Source organism: Camelus dromedarius, chromosome 12 (assembly GCF_036321535.1).
Source record: "Camelus dromedarius isolate mCamDro1 chromosome 12, mCamDro1.pat, whole genome shotgun sequence".
Lineage (NCBI taxonomy): Eukaryota > Metazoa > Chordata > Mammalia > Artiodactyla > Camelidae > Camelus > Camelus dromedarius.
The window spans coordinates 64,793,722-64,807,108 of NC_087447.1; the positions used below are offsets into that span (position 1 = coordinate 64,793,722).

Genomic DNA, 13,387 nt, shown 5'->3' on the forward strand with positions numbered 1-13,387 from the left:
AAGAAACAAGTGGTACATTGAAGCAACGGTGAGACGCCAAGAACTTGGAAATAAAATTAACAAGACTAGCTTCTGAGAGAAAAATAAAATCAACACACAGTGGCTCAAAGCTGACTTATACAAGGTTGCCTTAACAACAAAGACTTAGGCCAGCGAGCCCTGGTTAGAAGCAGATTTAGGTTATTAGTACATTTAAAGAAACAATGCATCAATCAGAAAAAAAAAAAGCAACCAAAAATGACAGAAGCAAATGCTGGCTGGGCTCCCTCAGCCACTGTGCAGGAGAGAGGGTCTATGAAGTTTGCATGCCAGGTCTACCTCCTGGGATGGAGATGGCTGCAGAAATCCATCCTACTCTCATCAGACCAGACAGATAATCCAGCTGATTCCCCTTGTTCTGATTATATGTCTATCAAGTAATCTTTTGATCATTGTTTTAGTTCTTTGGGCTACTGTAAGAAAGTATCACAGGCAGGGTGGCTTATAAACAACATTTATTGCTGACAGTTCTGGATGCTAGAAAGTCCAAGATCTGACACCAGGATGCTCCCATTCTGATAAAGGCCTCCCCTCTGGTTCATAGTTGGTGCCTTCTCACTGTGCCCTGGCATGGTGCATGGGAACAAGGGATGTCTGTGGGGTCTCTTTTATAAGAACATTAATCCATTCATGAGTGCTCTACCCTCATGACCTAAGCACCTCCCAGAGGCCCACTTCCTAATACTGTCATTTTTGGCGGTTAGGTATGAATTCAACAAGTGAGTTTGGGAGGGCCACAACCCTTCAGACCACAGTGATCATAATGTGACTATGGGTAGAGAATGCACTAGTCAGCAATCAGGAGCACTTTGCTTAAAATGGTTATGTTTACATCATAAATTCATATGATGTTTTTCTACTTTAATTTGAATTATGCACCATCTTTCAACCTAATTAACACTCACCCCTAAAATCTTTGTCTTAAAGAGAAGAATTTTACCAACTCTCAGTTGGGTGGGAGTGAGACAGGAGGGAAGGGGGCAGAGCACAATCATTAAAAGAATGACACAGCCATTGAGGAGATGACATAAATTGGTTAGAGCCAACTAGACCCAAGATGGTGGAAGATTCGACTCCCGGTAGACCTTGAGCTTTATTATATGCCCACTGTAATACAACAGCTGCTAAATGGCCCTCCAAAGGTGCCAGGACAGTTTCAAGGCTGACCATAACAGGTCAAATAGTGGGTGATGGCCCAAATTCCTGGGAATCCCAGCCGCCTCCCCAAAGTAGTTGGAATAATCTTCCCACTTGTCAGCATGTGAAGTTACCCAACCCATAAAAGCTAACAACCCCACAGCCTGTGGCCTCTCTCACTCTTTGCCACCTTCGGAGACAGCCCACACTGTCTATGGAGTGTGTATCTACTTTTACCTGAAATTAAATACCCTTATGCCTTGTGGCCTCTCTTGCCTTCTGAGACAGCCTGCAGTGTGCATCTCGATGAATAAATCTACCTTCACTCTACTATGGCTCGCTCTTGAATTCTTTCCTGTGCAAAGCCAAGGACCCTTACTTGGTGGGCACATCCCAGGGACTCAACCAAGACGTGGGACATGGCCCTCCTCTTGTGCACCCTTTTCCTGCAACAAGAGCGGTCATAATTCCCAATGCAGCACTAGTCTTGCCCACAGAAAGGCTGGGATGACTTCAAAGTCTTCTCAAGTTGTCTGGGATAGCATTCAACCCCCACTAGGGCTACGTTGATTTGTGCTAGCTACAAGCTAGCTGCCACTAAAGGCTTTTTCTCAGAGGGGACCCCAAACCCCAGTCTTCCAAAACATTCTCCTGTTTGCTGAGTATGCACAAGTAAGTAAACATTAAGGAAAGAGACTTATTCATGAAAGGTAAATTAAAACATTAAAAAAAAAAAACTGGCTAGAAATTGCAGAGGACACCCTAGAGGGTCTTGTCTCAGGAAGAAACACGGAGGCCAAGTCACATGAGCCCTTGATTCTATTCCAGCCTGACCACATGCAACAAACTTTGGGGCCTGGAGGAACCACTGGGGTCAGCTAGCTTGGATCAGATGTGATGTGTGTTTCCTGGCTAATAAAAACACTAGTACCCAGGGCTCTAACTTTTACTTTTAATTAATTATTTTTATGGGAATGCTATTTAATTACATGCAAACAGAAACCTAGGTATAAATTCCTTATGCTCACACAACTATGAATTTATAGAAGCAATATAATTCAAATTAAATCTATTAATTTAATGAGAGAGATGATGTTACTTTGCTGAAATAAAATCTCCCTTTACTCTGTGACTGTGGTGCTGGATGCCAGAGCACAGATTTTTAGGTTTGGCAGTCTGTGTTCCTGTGCGCGATGAGAGAACTTTGTGTTCCCAATACAGTTCTTTATTTAACCTCTGTGACACTTTCATTCAGCCTGCATCTTGATGGCTTTGGCCTCCACTAACAAATTACATTTTTTTTTCTAGTCTTTTCCTTTCTACTGGAGGCCAAAACTGTAAACACAAAAGCCAACTCCAACACAGAAATTTTGTGGTAGTACTCAGGTAGTCATCCGATGGTTCAGAATGAGTTCATGTTTATGTATTTAGATTATTTTCAAATCTAACACAATTAAAAAAAAATTACTATGGAGAGTCAAGCAAACTTGCACACTCTATTTTGAAGAAACTGGTGGAATCTGGTTCCTTGAGTGAGTACCATGTCAATTTCACTCCCGCTGCTTCCGAGGTGCGGGAAATATGTAAGACAGATAATCAGTGTTGCCTTTCTGCTCTCAGCTCACAAAACGGGTGAGGTTGCCTTGTGTCCTTCCCTTTGACTTTGCACTCTGCGTCCCCGAGCTGCTCTATAAGTAAGGTTATGTAAGCTGTCCGAGGGAATATTCACACCGCCAGACCCAGCCTCTTCTCAGGGAAAGGTAAAAGCTTGGGAAAGAGTGAGATGTGAGTCTTGCTTAGTGTTTATTCTTTTTCAGTTTTGTAAAAAAGCAACAGCCTTTCTTTAACAGAGCAGAACGGTGGGCAGGATTGAAAAACTCCCCAAACTGTTTCTTTGTTCTCTGATCACGCCTGCTAGAGCAGAATTAGCCCTGCTTTTGCCTTCTACTCCATATCTGCCTTCTCTTGGGAGGTGAAACCTACTTTTAGAATGGAAGGAAATAAACATTGAAGTTTTACAAATTTGAAACGTCGGTTACAAGAGCTTCTGGCATATCTGTATCAGTTCCGCATCTAATCATGTAATTTGGGAGTAAAGCTGAGGTCCTGACTGTGCTCCCGAAGGCCAGCAAGCCCTTTCCCCCAAATGCCCACTGATTTAAAACTCTGTCTTTGTCGTGCATAAATTTCCATATAAATGCAGGTCAACTGTTGAACTCCAGGCTGCCATGCTGATCTATCAGTCTATTCTCAGGAGCATCAAACTGTTTTAAAAACTATAAACAGATAATGAGCCCCTGCACCTTTGCTTTCTCATTTTTCTTTCATAATTTCATTTTTTTTTCTTTTTTCTCTTTTCTCTGCATTTTCAGCGATTTCATCATCTTCATCTTTTAGATCTATAATTTGGTTGAAAAACTTAGTAAGCATGATTATTATTTATAAGAACTATTTTAAATTTTTTTCTCCTTCATTGCAGCCTGCTCTTATTTTGAGTCTGAAATATTCCCCTAAATGTCATTAACAGTAATAGAGTAGAATGTTCCAAAGTTCTTTTTTGTTTCCTAAGTCAATGGTTCTGGTTTTTACCTCCATTTCTAGATTCTTTTTTTTTTTTTTTTTTTTTGCTGCTACTTTTCCTAAAATATCTACATATTCTTGATGGTCTTCATTAACCTGGTCCCATTTTCTTTCTAGCCTCTAAAAATTCTTCAAAATTCCTATTCTCTATAACAATCTTTTTACAGCCTCATTAAGAATTTACTGATTTTTACATATCTTTTCTCTAATTTCATTGAAAATTTGGGAAGAAAATTTAGTTCACCCTCTTGAATAATTTACTAAATTTTTCAAACAGAATCCAGGGCACTTCTTTAGGGAAAGAACTAAGCTATTTTGTGCTTCATGCAAGGGTACGTCTTCATCCAAATGCCCACTGATCTGAAATGTTATCTTTATCATACACTAAACTTCTTTATAAATATAGGCTTCTTTCTGAATGTCATGCTAGCTCATTGATCTACCGATCTATTCCTATGTCAGTAACACATGGTTTTCACACTGTTTGACATTTCATTTCCTCCTTGCAAACATTCTTGATTAACAGAAAAACAAATGATTGTATGAGATTTATAACATTTCCTCAGCATTTATAACAACTTGTACCTTGTTTCAAAGTGTATACAGTAAGTCCCCTCTTATCTGTGGGGGATACGTTCCAAGACCTCCAGTGGATGCCTTGGAATTGGCAACAGTACCAATCCCTATACAGAGAATGTTTTTTTCCTACTCTAACTACCTAGGTGGGTAAAGAATATATCATGGATACACTAGACAAAGGGATGATTCATGCCCCTCCTGGAGCAAGAAGTGTAAGATTTCATCACACTAGTCAGAACATCACGCAATCTAAAATGTATACATTGTTTATTTCTAGAGTTTTCTATTTAATACTTTGGAACTACGGTTGACCATGGGTTACTGAAACCATGAATAAGGGGGAACTACTGTAAAACATGTAATATCTCCCTGATACTAATTCGTATGGTATCCTCAAAAATAGTAATTAATGTCGCTAGTAATATCGCCACTTTACAGAAGAAGAAACTAAAGCCTGAGAACTTAAGAACTTACTCAAGGGTATGCAACCTGCAAGCAGTAGGACTTGAACTCAGACCTCGCTCCAGATCTCAGACTCTTAACTTCTACATCAGACAGGCCATTTTTCATTCATATGATGGAGGCTCTTTGTTTATTTGTTAGAATGTCCTTTACTACCTAGCTTGTCCTTCTGCTCCAAGTGACTTAGAAAACAAGTCCATTGCTGACTGTCTACTTGTGGAAGGCAGAACTGTGTCTGCCTGACCATGTGTTCAGAGCAAAGTAATTCAAACATTCTGGCACCCAGCATAGGGATGGACACAGCTTCCTGAAGGTCAGGCTTTGTTTCCCACACCAAAAGGTCACAACACCCCTCAAGCTTTAGATTGACAACTTTTGTCTACTCCTTACTACCCCTGCAAGATATGCTCACTTATCTATGCTGCAAAGCTCAAACAGAGATTTTTTAATGCAATTATGCAAAATATGTGTATATCAGAAGACAAAGACAGAAGGAAAATACAGAAATGAAAATGTTTATGTAAATGAAGTAGGCTTACAGACAGATTATTTCTTTTAAAATCTATGGTAGCATTATTGTCTTTACAGTTTTCGAAAGTAATTTTTATTTAAGTTTACTTAATGTAATCCAAAAATATCCTGGATTAAAGAATAATTAAAAGATTCTTCTCCAAAACGTATGTTGATTTGTCTTGAGAGTTTCTCTTCTTCCTTTGTCCTCCCTCTAACTAAGTCTAAGAATGTGTGAAATGGTCCAAAGGAGGAATTGGGATCAAAGAGCCTGGGTCATGACAACCAAAGAAACAGCTGGGGGATTGTAAAAGCAAACGAAAGAAAGGAAGCAGAGAAAGAGAGAAAAGAAAGCAGATCTGTTTAGCTTTCAGCCACTCCAAGAGGAAAGAGTCAGGGGAAAAAAAGGGAGGAAAAACTGCTCAAAATGAATTTTATAAAGACCCAGGAAGGGTAGGAAAGGAGGAGGGAAAGATTATCGAGAGAGATAAAGAATAAAGGGAAATGAAAGGACTTGAAAAAACAAACGGGAAATTCGTTTGAAGAGGACAGGGAGGAAAGGAAAACAGCTGAGGTTTAAGGAAAACGTTAGTCAGATACAAACGTAATTGTTTTACGCTTCCATGCAGTTAGCTGCTGCAAATGTGAAGGATGCCCCGTTTCTAAAGACCCAAGAAAAAAGAGGTTGCACCCCATGTGAAAATGAAAATTAAACTCGTTTCACTTCCAGGCTCCTATTTCTTTTCCCTTCCTTCTTTCTCAACGTCCTCAACACTTTCAAAGTCATTTATGGTGATTCAATTTGGTTACAAAAGCTCAGAGGGTGAGAAATTCTAGCTTGAGCACCAAAGCCCAGGTTCCCAGAAGGCCAAGGTCTTAGACAGGATGATGATTCATTGACCAAACCCAAAGCAAAAATAATTACCTAAAATTTGGAAATAAAGCAAAGAGATCACTGCCAGATCTTCCATGATCATGTCAGAGCATTTTCTGACAAGCCTGCTGTTGGGTCTCCGGATTCTCTAGGACTGTCTTTCAATTTGATTTAACATTATTAAATTGGGCTCAGTCTCTGTGTAAAGTAAGGTGTTAACTTACAGAAGATTGATAAGTTGGGAAGTATCTTTGTCCAGTGGAAATAAAAATAATAAAATTCCCAGTGAAAAAGATAACCTCAGAGTTTACAATCGTACTGGCCTCCTAGGACATTAACAGTTTTGCATGTAACTTAACCTTATTTCATCATGCTTTCTTTCACCAACTATACGTACTTCTTTTTTTTCTTTTTTAAATTTTTTTATTATTTAAAAAAAATGTTTGGGGAGGGAGGAGATAATTATGCTTATTTATTTATTTTTGATGGAGGTACTGGGAACTGAACCCAGGACCTCATGAATGCTGAGCATACACTCTTCCACTGAGCTCTACCCTCCCCCCACCACACTTTTTTTCTAAGTCTCTTTTACAATCCTGCTGCTTCCCTCATTGATGATTTAAACAGATCTTTGACAAGTGCTCATACATATTTCTACATGTTTTTAAATGTTCAAAATGTACTCTGACGATATTAACAACAGTAAGAATACATATTTAGCAATTTGTTATGATGGATGCTAAAAATTACTTATGTATCGGACATTGTGTTAAGTATTTGTGAGCCTTGCCTCATGACCACCCTGTGAGTTTGGGTAAACTGAGGCACAGCAAAGAAAAGTAGTTTTTTAAGGATCATCCACAAGCAGAGGAAGGATTAGAAGTATAGACGGATTCAGTTAGAATACTGCGTTCTTGCTATTGCGTTGTACTTTTCTGTTTAAGTACAATAACAGTGCCCATTGTGGACAAGGTTCTAGCAAGGACAGGAGATTCTAGAAAGACATTAAAGCTGGAAGTTGGGTGTTGGGGTGGGAGGCAGATCGTAGAGCAGGTGAAGCTGTTAGAGAACAAATATATGCTGATCTTGGGAAAATGGGGGGCACCATTATCTCCATTTAATAGATGAGGAAACTGAAATTCAGAAAGAACAGGTTACCTTTCCCAGGTCACCCCATGAATGAGAAGCTGAGCAAGGATGTGACAGCCCATCACCAGATCCCCAAGCCCCGGGTACTTTCTGAAGCTCCCCTTGCTTCGGAACAGATGGTGAGCAAGTCCAGCCTCATTTGTTCCACTTCTTAGTCCCAAACTATGGTTACAGCTGCCATTACTTCCCTTTTGTCCTGTACCTATTTGGCTTTGCGATTTCTATCTTCCTGCTTTTGTCTCTGATATAGTGATCAGGCAACACTTAATTTGGTCTCTGGTTCTCATTTATTTTTCTGGCACTGATCCCAGAGATCAACTCAAAGGAAAAACACAGTCATAAGATACCAGCGGCCTGATTTCTCTCAGGACTGTCTGACACTAGAGTTCATCATTCCTTTCCCAACCACCACCCGCCCACCCCGCAGAACAATATATGGACACAACTTTTGTAGATCTGCTACCCACTTGCCGGCAATACCAGTTTTACACCACAGAATTAGGCACAGTTGATGAGAAGGATTAAACAGATGGGCTGCTCAAAACAGTAAACACACAGCAAGAATTCTATCTGAAATCAAAGCTGGCTTGAACTTTTTTACACAAGGAGTCATGGTTTTTGGGAATGAGGAAAAGGCTAGAGTTGGTCCCAATACCTGCATTTTTGTAGGCCAATTTTGGCTCCATGAGTACCAGCTAACAGGACTCCCCATAAGACTGTATTTAAAAATACCAACTGATAGCAATTAATCCGAGAACCAACAAACCCATCAATTCAGTTACACTGAGCTACTTAACTATGTTCTTCCCAAAAGCACCTCACCAGTTTTCTTTAGGACCCTGGTCAAATCACTTTTCCCCTCTAGACCTCAATGCCTTCACCTACGGGGATTTGGAGTTTACAAGTCTCCTCCAATTCTGATTCTTTGTGATTCTGTGTTACTACTACGTTTATCTAAATTCATGCTTATGACCTAGAGAAGGCAACACTTTTTGCTACATCATCTGTTACTATAGATAGTAACAATGATGCACTCAGGAGTCTTCTAAGGGGGAAAGATAAAACTGAAACAAAGCAGCAGAAGGGGGAGTGGAGTGGCCAAAGAACAAAGAGAGAAGTTAACTTCCCTGGAGCATCTATTATGTTACAAGCATTGTGCTAGAGAATTTTAGATAGGTCGTCTCATTTCGTTGTCTTAACAACTCTAAGAAGTTCTTCACTCAGTGCAAAAACAAACAAAAACAAAAACCTGAGGCAAATAACCTACTCCATGTCACTCATCTAGTAAGTAGTAGTGACACTAAAATTTAAACCCAAATTTGTCTAGTGTCAAAGCTCATGCGCATTTCATTAAAACTTTCAGTGTCTTCACATCTTTTTAACTACTTTAAGTGCTGAGAGAGGTTTCCCTCAGAGCTAACTCACTTGACAAATCTAAAGGAAATTTAAATCTGTGTGGTGGATTTTCATTGGGCACCCACTATAAGCGGTTCTAGGCACCAGATATACGTTATTATTAAAAAGAGTCAATACCCCTCTCCTAGTTAGCGTTCTTGGTCTAGTGGGAAAGACCAGCTCTAAGTAAGAAACAACAAGTTGTATAAAAAGAAAGGAGCTCAAAGAGTACAGAGTAAGGGGATCAAGGTCTAGGTCTAGTGGTAGAAGAAAGCATTTGTTGAGAAAGTGGTATTTGAACTAATATCTGAAGAATAACGTGTTAACTAAACAAATATGTGCAATGTTATTTTAGGCACGGGGAACAGCACATGTAAAGGCTTGGCGGAAAGAGAGCGGTAAGTTCAAGCAACTCTCACGTCAATTGCTAATGCTCTTTGATAGTGGTCATTGAGAGGATATAAGAAAATACACAGACAAGTGTACACGGCTTGGGTGAAATGGATGGGAATAGGGGCATTAAAAATCTTAGAAATTTAATAAAAATTTCCATATTAAGATGAAAGGAAACTTTGCACTCCCAGTCAACACAGAGTAATAGGGACATGATTTACCCTTTCACGTGAAACAACTAAAAATTCTGACAAAATATAAATGTATATATTTTTAAGAAGGCACACAAGTACTTGACATTAGACAAATGTCAGTGATTCCAAAGACACAGCAAACAAATAAAAACCTACAACTGTCCAATCTTACTTCCCGGAGAACACTTCCAAGATGAGGAACAGAGAGGGCAAACCTAGGCACTGCCCAGTGGTCTCCCTTTGTTAAAGGGATGAAACTCAGCGTCTGAGGAAGACAAGGCAGTTACAGTCATCAGAGCAAAGTAAAGTAGAAGAAGAACTTCCCAGAATGGAACTGCAGATAGCTGCAGAGGGCCCCCTCTGTTATTCTGCAGCGTACTCACCAGGACACATGTGTTAGGAATCTAAGACTGAGGAAAGAATCATTAAAAAGGATTAGAGAAACTGCCTGGGAACTGTGCCTGTCCTCACCAGCAAGGCTGGAAAAACTCGTAATCCATGGGCTAGGAGGCAAAGTCCTCAGCAAAGTCTGGCCTTAGTTTGGGGAATAATTAGCTTTAGACTGATCCCGGCTCCTACCCACCTAACAAATCATAAAACAAGATCCAAAATTATCAAGTTCTTTACCACTAACTTAACCATAACTCAGAGTAAAACTCAAGAAGAATTATTAGAATATAAAAATATCCAGAACCCAATAAGGTAAAATTCACAAATTTGGCATCTAATCAAAGATCACCAGCCATACAAAGAGGTAGGAAAATGTGATCCGTGATGAAGAGAAAATTCAATCAATCAAACCAACCTAAAGTGATACAGATATTAGAATTATCAGAGAAGGACATTAAAGGAATTATTATTAACTATATTCCATATATTCAAAATTTAAGTAAACAGATAAAGGTGTTTAAAAGACCCAAAATCAACTTTTTTAAAACCAAAGACTAGTTTTAGGTTTACAGAAAACTTGAAGGGAGGTACAGAGCTTCTTCATGTATCCCCTGGACCCACACATATTTGGCCTCCCCCACTATCAATATCCTCCACCAGAATAGTACATTTGTTACAACTAATGAATCTACATTGACACTCCCTAACCATCCGAAGCCCACAGTTTACATTATGGTTCACTCTTGGTGTTGTATATGCTGTGATTTTGGGAAAATGTATAATAACATGTATCCATCATTATGATATCATACAAAGTATTTTCACAGCCTTAAAAATTATCTGTGTAACAATGTAGTGTAGGGTTTATGACATGTGTATTAGGAAAATGCAGAACAACAGCAGCCTAAAAGTCAAGAGGGAAAATAGAAGTACACTATTTGAAGGTTCCTATACAATATGTGAAGTGGAAATATTACTTGATGGTAAGCTGTGATACTTTGAAGATATATGCTATAAACCTTAAAGCAACAAAACAAAGAGTTACAGTTAATAAGCCAGCCAAAGAGAAAAACTGGAATCATACAAAAAAGATTAATTCAAAAGAAGGCAGAAAAACAGGAAAAGAGGGCCAAAGAACCTATCAGGTAAACAGAAAACAAACAGCAAGATGTTAGACTCACACTAACCATATCAATAATCACAATAAACACAAATGTTCCACACACCCCAAATAAAGAGAAAACATTAGATTAGCTTTTTTTAAGTAAGACCCAACTATATGCCACTTATGAAAAGTGTATCTTATATATAAAGATATAATAACTTAAGAGTAAAAGGATGGGAAAAGATTTATCATGCTAACACTAATCAAAAGATACTAGGAGTGGCTATATTAATATCATAAAAAGTAAACTTCAGAGCAAAGAATATCACTAGTGGTAAAAAAAAATAAAAGATCATTTCATAATGACAGTGATCAACTCATCAAAAGGATATAGCAATCCTAAATATTTTGATTTATGCTAATAAAAAATTTTAACATACATGAAGCAAAAATGATAAAATTAAAAGGGTAAACAGACAATCCACAATTATCAGAGATTTAAATTTTACTCTATCAATAATGGCAGAACAAGTAGACAGAAAATCAGCAAGGATGTGTACACTTGAACATCACTGTTAATCAACTTGACCTAGTTTTTGAAATAGACAAATGACATTGGTTGAAATGTCTTACTTGAAAGACACAAGCTACCAAAGCTTACTCTCAATAGTTGCCTCATATATTAAAGAAAGTTAATTTGGTGGTTAAAAACTCTCTCACAAAGAGAACTCTGGGCCATGATTACTTGATCAGTGAATTCTCCCAAGCACATAAGACAGAAACAATACCAATTCTATACATTTGTGTTTGTAGCAGTTTTATTTGTAATATCCAAAGAGTAGAAACAACCCAAATGTCCATCCACAGATGAGTGAATGAACAAATTGAAGTATTTCCATACCACAGAATACTGCTCAGAAATGAAAAGGCATGAACTATTGATCAATGCAACAATGCGGATGAACTTCTACATAATTATGCTGAATGAACAAAGCTGTGCAAAAAAACAGCACATACTTCATGATTCTACTAATATAAAATGCTAGAAAATGTAAACAAAAGTAACAGAAAGCAGATCAATGGTTGTCTGGTGATGGGAAGAAGGAAGGAGGAGGAAGAGGGATGATCAAAGGGCACAAGGAGTCTTTGGGGAGTAATGGGCATGTTCACTATCTTGATTGTGATCATGTTTTCATGCATTTAACGTGTCAACACGTATCAAGTTATACATTTTAAACATGAGCATTTGGTGCTAATTAATCTCAATAAAGTGGTTTAAAGGGGAAGATTAAAAGAAAACATTACAGTTTAGAGGAGTAGACTAGAGGAAGGTTTCCTATCAATGCTGTCCTGTAGTCTAGCCAGAATGTTTCCCTGCTGGTGACTTTAACATGTTTGCTTTACTGAAACTATTTGTAACTGGAGTGGATGAATTAGTGACCTTGTTTAAAATGGAAACAACTCTAAATGGTTAAAGTGTATTGGTCATTCTTATCTAAGTCAGGACAGCTTTAATAGAATCACTCTTTCTGATTCTTGGGAAATATTAAATGCACAGTAAGGAAAACGCTTCTATTCATGCATGAGCTCCTATTATTATGACAGCATTAATAATAGATAATAGTTACTGAGCATTTAGCACAGGCCAGACACTGCACTGTGCACTTCATGCAGAGCATCATATTTGATTCTCACAATGCTCTAAGTTAGGTAAATTACTAACCCCAAGTGAAATGGGAAGAAAGCAAACCTTAAAAGAAATATTAAGTAACATACCCGAAGTCAAATGGCTGGTAAGTTTCAGAGCAAGCCACTCAATCCACGTCCCATGTCTTTATTCATTCTTTTCAGCACTTTGCCCTAAATCCTGTAATGTAAAGGCCAGTCTTACTCAGAGTAAAAGCCAAAGATCTTACAGTCATGTGAAGGGTCTACAGGACATGCATGCTCCCCACCCCTATCACCTCACCTCACACTTCCTCTTGATCATACTCCCTCTGCTCCAACTCACAGGTCTCCTTGTATTTTTCAGGTGTGCCTTTCAAATTCATCAAGATCTTTATAGTGGCTATTCGCTCTAGCCCTACTGCATATGCTTGTGCAGTCTGGGCTCTGCAGGCTCTAATAGTTGCTCTTCTGAGCCCTCATTCCTGCGATGCTATTCTCTCAGATACGCACATAATTTGCTCCTTCACCTCCTCCAAGTCTTAGCTCCAATGCCTAAGTCTCAGTGAAGTTCACTTCCTCATGTCAGTCCCTCTTTCTTGCTTAACTTTTCTCCATAGCAATTAATGTCATTCTGAGTAAAGAAAAATTAAAAATTTAAATTACTAGCATATTTTTATTGTTCACACATATATTGTGCAAGGTCAGTTTTAAGTACAAAATAAGAGCTCTTAACTTTTATGCAGAATCAACAAAATTAAAGTCATAGCTCATGTTTTTACATATGTATTTCGTTCTTATCAGAATAGTGGGAAGGCTGTACAAAACCAACTCAACCGTTTCTACTTCACCTCTTGATACAGGCACATTCTACCAACGCTCTCTACCTTTAGTTTATTGATAACTGAAGAAGGA

The 13,387-nt window shown here is 38.5% G+C and overlaps 1 long non-coding RNA gene across 1 annotated transcript in view; it reads right to left on the reverse strand.

Moving 5' to 3' along the window:
* Window positions 1–12,646: 12,646 nt before the first annotated feature.
* Window positions 12,647–13,387, reverse strand: part of LOC116155417 (uncharacterized) — a 66,871-nt gene continuing 66,130 nt past the window's right edge. Inside the window, exon 3 of the long non-coding RNA XR_004139364.2 lies at window positions 12,647–12,674. This is a non-coding gene — a long non-coding RNA (uncharacterized LOC116155417). The remainder of the gene's footprint in view (window positions 12,675–13,387) is intronic.